At 49.0% G+C, this 6,000-nt stretch overlaps 1 long non-coding RNA gene across 1 annotated transcript; it reads right to left on the bottom strand.

Moving 5' to 3' along the window:
• Positions 1–1,778: 1,778 nt before the first annotated feature.
• On the bottom strand, positions 1,779–5,647 carry LOC147123593 (uncharacterized). The gene is made up of 2 exons (XR_015074870.1): positions 5,430–5,647; positions 1,779–5,270 (listed from the first exon to the last, which is right to left on the bottom strand). It is a non-coding gene; the product is annotated as an uncharacterized LOC147123593 (long non-coding RNA).
• Positions 5,648–6,000: the final 353 nt, after the last annotated feature.

Below are 6,000 nucleotides of genomic sequence, written 5' to 3'. Positions count from 1 at the left end.
TTTCTTTCTTTCCTTTTTCTTTCTGTCTTTCTTTCTTTCTTTCCTTCTTTTTCTTTACATCTTCTTCTTTTTCTTTCTTTCTTTCTTTCCTTCTTCTTTTTCTTTCTTCCTTTCCTTCTTCTTTTTCTTTCTTTCCTTCTTTTTCTTTCTTTCTTTCCTTCTTCTTTTTCTTTCTTTCTTTCCTTTTTCTTTCTTTCTTTCCTTCTTCTTTTTCTTTCTTTCTTTCCTTCTTCTTTTTCTTTCTTTCTTTCCTTCTTCTTTTTCTTTCTTCCTTTCCTTCTTCTTTTTCTTTCATTCTTTCCTTCTTCTTTTTCTTTTTCTTTCCTTTTTCTTTCTTTCTTTCCTTCTTCTTTTTCTTTCTTTCTTTCCTTCTTCTTTTTCTTTCTTTCTTTCCTTCTTCTTTTTCTTTCTTTCCTTCTTCTTTTTCTTTCTTTCCTTCCTTCTTCTTTTTCTTTCTTTCTTTCCTTCTTCTTTTTCTTTCTTTCCTTTTTCTTTTTCTTTCTTTCCTTCTTCTTTTTCTTCTTTTTCTTTCTTTCTTTCTTTCCTTCTTTTTCTTTCTTTCTTTCCTTCTTTTTCTTTTTCTTTCTTTCCTTCTTCTTCTTTTTCTTTCTTTCCTTCTTCTTTTTCTTTCTTTCCTTTTTCTTTTTTTCTTCTTTTTCTTTCTTTTTTTCTTTTTTTTCTTTTTGTTTCCTTCTTTTTCTTTCTTTCTTTCTTTCCTTCTTTTTCTTTCTTTCTTTCTTTCCTTCTTCTTTTTCTTTCTTTCTTTCCTTCTTCTTTTCCTTTCTTTCCTTCTTTTTCTTTCTTTCTTTCCTTCTTTTTCTTTCTTTCTTCTTCTTTTTCTTTCTTTCTTTCTTTCCTTTTTCTTTCTTTCTTTCCTCCTTTTTCTTTCTTTCTTTCCTTCTTTTTCTTTCTTTCTTTCCTTCTTTTTTCTTTCTTTCTTTCCTTCTTTTTCTTTCTTTCTTTCCTTCTTCTTTTTCTTTCTTTCCTTCTTTTTCTTTCTTTCTTTCCTTCTTCTTTTTCTTTCTTTCCTTCTTTTTCTTTCTTTCTTTCCTTCTTCTTTTTCTTTCTTTCTTTCCTTTTTCTTTCTTTCCTTCTTTTTCTTTCTTTCTTTCCTTCTTCTTTTTCTTTCTTTCTTTCCTTCTTTCTTTCCTTTCTTTCTTTCCCTCCTTTCTTTCCTTCTTTCTTGTCTCCTCCTCCTGTTCTCTTTTTTCTCTTTCTTTCTGTCCTCTTCTGTCCACTTCTGTCCTCTTCTGTCCACTTCTGTCCTCTTCTGTCCACTTCTGTCCACTTCTGTCCTCTTCTGTCCTCTTCTGTCCACTTCTGTCCACTTCTGTCCACTTCTGTCCTCTTCTGTCCTCTTCTGTCCACTTCTGTCCACTTCTGTCCTCTTCTGTCCACTTCTGTCCTCTTCTGTCCTCTTCTGTCCACTTCTGTCCACTTCTGTCCTCTTCTGTCCACTTCTGTCCACTTCTGTCCACTTCTGTCCACTTCTGTCCTCTTCTGTCCTCTTCTGTCCACTTCTGTCCACCTCTGTCCACTTCTGTCCACTTCTGTCCTCTTCTGTCCTCTTCTGTCCACTTCTGTCCTCTTCTGTCCTCTTCTGTCCACTTCTGTCCACTTCTGTCCTCTTCTGTCCACTTCTGTCCACTTCTGTCCTCTTCTGTCCACTTCTGTCCTCTTCTGTCCACTTCTGTCCACTTCTGTCCTCTTCTGTCCTCTTCTGTCCACTTCTGTCCTCTTCTGTCCACTTCTGTCCTCTTCTGTCCACTTCTGTCCTCTTCTGTCCTCTTCTGTCCACTTCTGTCCACTTCTGTCCTCTTCTGTCCTCTTCTGTCCACTTCTGTCCACTTCTGTCCTCTTCTGTCCTCTTCTGTCCTCTTCTGTCCACTTCTGTCCACTTCTGTCCACTTCTGTCCACTTCTGTCCTCTTCTGTCCACTTCTGTCCTCTTTTTCTTTTTCTTTTTCTTTTTCTTCCTCTTCCTCTTCCTCTTCCTCCTCCTCATCCGAGGCGGGTCTGTGAGGAGCCACTTGGTCCTGAGGAATCTGCAAGCCATGATGCTGTGCCATGTTGTGAAGTACACAGCAAACCACGATGATTCTGGAGACCCTGGCTGCTGAGTACTGTAGGGCTCCACCTGATCTATCCAGGCATCTGAAGTGCATCTTCAGCAATCCGATGGTTTTCTCAATAATGCATCTGGTGGAAGTGTGGCTGGAGTTGTAGCGCTCCTCAGCTTCGTTGGTTGGTCTCCTCAACGGCATCATTAGCCACGTCCTCAGGGGCTAGCCCTTGTCTCCAAGTAGCCATCCCTGAAGTTCGTCTGGCGGCCTGAATAGCGGAGGCACAGTAGACTGGCACAGTATGAGGGAGTCATGGCAGCTGCCGGGGTACTTGGCACAAACATGCAAAATCTCCTTCTTGTGGTCACACACCAGCTGAACGTTAAGGGAGTGGAAGCCCTTGCGGTTGACAAAAACTCCTGGATTGCGATGGGGTGCCCTAAGGGCCACATGTGTGCAGTCAATGATGCCCTGCACCCTTGAAAAGTCTGGTTTGACTCAGCGCTCGCACAGGTACTTCTGGCTTCAGGCCAGAGCTTTGCAGTTGGATTTAACTTTCAGTTCCATAGCCTTGAGTCGCCACATATAATGGGGGCTGCAATGGGTGGAAACGTTGGCTTACTGCATTGCATTCAAAGGGCTCAGAGACGCCGTGAGAGAGTGCCAGTCATGGCCAGATGGAGAAGGGCCAACAGGCATCAGCACAGGAGGCCTTACCCACCCAGGGTATACCGCCAGCAGTTCTCATATCTGAACATGTCTGAGGAGCACTGTGTTCGGAGGCTGCAATTCAGAAGGGAGGTGGTCACTGAGATCTGCCACTTGCTTCGCAGAGATCTGCAGCCACAGCTGAGGAGTAGGATGTCTCTGTCGGTGGCAGTGAAGGTGACAGTGGCTCTCAACTTCTATGCCACCGGCTCCTTCCAATCCGCTACTGGGGACATTGCCAACATCTCCCAGTTCGCAGTACATTGCTGCATCTGCCAGGTGACCAATGCCCTTTTCAGAAGGAGACGTCAGTACATCTCCTTCCCCATGACCCTGGACAAGCAGCAAGAGCGTGCAATGGGATTTGGAGGAATAGCGGGCTTCCCCATAGCCCAGGGCGCCATTGACTGCACGCATGTGGCTTTGCGGGCACCTCTACAGAATGCCGAGGATTACCGCAACCGGAAGGGCTACCATTCACTCAACGTCCAGTTGGTGTATGACCACAGGCAGCTCATACTAGCTGTCAATGCCAGCTTTCCAGGCAGCAGCCATGATGCCTTCATCCTGCGCCAGACTTCTGTGGCAGACATTTTCGAAGCCCAGGCTCACCCATGAGGATGGCTTCTCGGGGACAAAGGCTATCCTTTGTGCACCTGGCTGATGACCCCGCTCCGTGCACCCAGCACCCCTGCTGAAGAGCGATAATGACAGCCATCAAGCTACCAGGAACATCATTGAGCACACAATCGGCGTGCTCAAGCAACGGTTCCGCTGTCTGGATCGTTCCGGAGGAGCCCTACAGTACTCGCCTGAGCGAGTCTCCCATTTCGTTGTAGTGTGCTGCATGCTGCACAACCTGGCTATCCTCAGGACTCAGCCACTGCCAGCAGACATTGGAGGACCACCAGAGGAGGAGGAGGAGGATGTGGAGCACCAAGATGGGAGGGAGGCACAAAGTGCAAGGGCTGTCCGTCGGCAGCTTATTGAAACTCAGTTCTAGGCCCCCTCTCAGGGAATGGCTTGTGCCAATGAAAGAACATGAATGGAGCCGCTCCGCAAGCCCTCAGCCGGTCAAGGCAACAAATAGTTCAAACTGCAAACATGGACAATGTGATTAAATAAAACTTTTTACTGTGCAAACTCTGTGCCCTTCCCGCATGACAAACTAATTCAGATAAACCCCCCAAAAAACAAACAGTCAGAGATATAACTGGCTCTCACAACCTTCAGAAAATGAAAAAAAACAGTTAAACAAAAATGACCATGATCTTCGGCCTTCATACAAAAAACAAACACTACAGTCTCAGCCTTCATAAAAAACAAACACAACAGTCTCGGCCTTCATAAAAAACAAACACAACAGTCTCAGCCTTTATAAAAAACAAACACAACAGTCTCGGCCTTCATAAAAAACAAACCTTCTCGGCCTTCATATATAAAAAAACCTTCTCGGCCTTCATATATAAAAAAAACATTTGGCCACACCTTCTACTTTTTCCCCTGCGAGGGTGACCCACCTCGCTTCTGCGAGTGGCCCTTTCCCGCCCTGCAGCTCCTCCTCAATGGGACCCCAGTGGCTGCAGCAAGGCTGGGGAAGGCTGCTGAGAGTCATAGTGAGATGGCAGATGCCCTTGGGGGACGGCCTGGACCAGCTCTGGGCCTGGAGGGCCCGGCTGCTGACTGCTCCAACTCTGCTTGGGTGGCAGTAGTCTGTCCTACGGGTGGTGGCAGCTGCAGTGGAGGAGTGACACTGTTGGCTGCAGGAATGCTGCCAACCTGACAGAGCACAGGCATTCCCTGGTCGGCTGATGCACTCGCACGGGCCAGCACTGCAGCATGCGCAGCAATCTGCTGAAGCACAGACTGCTGGGCTGCTGCGGCGCGGCGAGGGTCCCGGCGATGCCTGGCCGATCCAGCAAGGGTGGCAGCAGTTAGTGCCCTTGTGGCCCTGATCTGTGTCTGCATCAGACCAGCCAGTGAATGCACGACTGAGCACTTGGCTGGAAGCCGCCTGTGCTGCCGCAAAGTCCTGCAGACTCCTTGCCTGTGCTGCACTGAATTCTTGCAGACTCCTGGCCTGTGCTGCCCTGAATTCCTGAGCACTCCTTGCCAGTGACTCTATGGAGTCAGGCATCCTTGCCACTGCAGCCATGAGCTCAGTGTGCCTGTGCTCAGCCTGGGCGCCCATTTCACCAAGGAGCCACACCTCCTCTGCGCTCACCGTAGCAGGACTGGAGACCGCACTCATCCTCCGGGGAGAAGGCCGACGAGCTTCCCCACCCCTCCCGCATTGCTGCAGCCCGCTGGGCCCCGGAGCTTCACTCTCCTCAGACCCTTCCCCCCCCTGCTCCCCTCCAGGGAAGACGTGTCCCCATCATGGCCATGGGCTGCCTCGGCTGAGGGTGGCACTGATGGGCTTCCTCTTCCTCCTCCTCGAATTCAGAATCACTGACAGTGGCAGCTTGAGGGCCCGCCTCCTCACCTGGTGATTCAGCATCTGAAAGCAGGGAGGCACAAGAGTTGCTTTAGAGTGAGGAGAGGGCGGCAGCGAGGGAGGCATGAGTGCTGCTATGCACTGCATTGGTTCGATAGTAGCAAAGGATGCTGGTGTGAGGCACAAGTGGAAAGAGAGAGGTCAAAAAGGTGATGACCTTACCATTGCTGTGCAGAACAGGGTCGGCATCTCCACTGGCGACGGGGCCACTCAGCCGGCCTGCCATAATGCGCTCCACATGCTGCTCCAGGTCGCTGAGCTCTTCGAGGTCAGGATGGCCTCTTCCGGTCCGTCGCTGCTGCCTGCGATTGTGGGTCAGCTTGCCCTGCAAGAGAAAGGATGGCCTCTAAGTACAGTGTCAAGCCCTGATCTTGCCTGCACTGCCTCCCATGGTGGAATAGCCCTGACAGTGTCAAGCCCTGATCTTGCCTGCACTGCCTCTCATGGTGGAATAGCCCTGACAGTGTCAAGCCCTCATCTTGCCTGCACTGCCTCCCATGGTGGAATAGCCCTGACAGTGTCAAGCTCTGATCTTGCCTGCACTGCCTCCCATGGTGGAATAGCCCTGACAGTGTCAAGCCCTCATCTTGCCTGCACTGACTCCCATGGTGGAATAGCCCTGACAGTGTCAAGCCCTCATCTTGCCTGCACTGCCTCCCATGGTGGAATAGCCCTGACAGTGTCAAGCTCTGATCTTGCCTGCACTGCCTCCCATGGTGGAATAGCCCTGACA

This window comes from Somniosus microcephalus, chromosome 2 (assembly GCF_052327205.1).
Source record: "Somniosus microcephalus isolate GS21.2 chromosome 2, FLI_Smic_1.0, whole genome shotgun sequence".
NCBI classification, from domain to species: Eukaryota; Metazoa; Chordata; class Chondrichthyes; order Squaliformes; family Somniosidae; genus Somniosus; species Somniosus microcephalus.
This window is presented reverse-complemented; position numbering and strand designations above follow the sequence as displayed.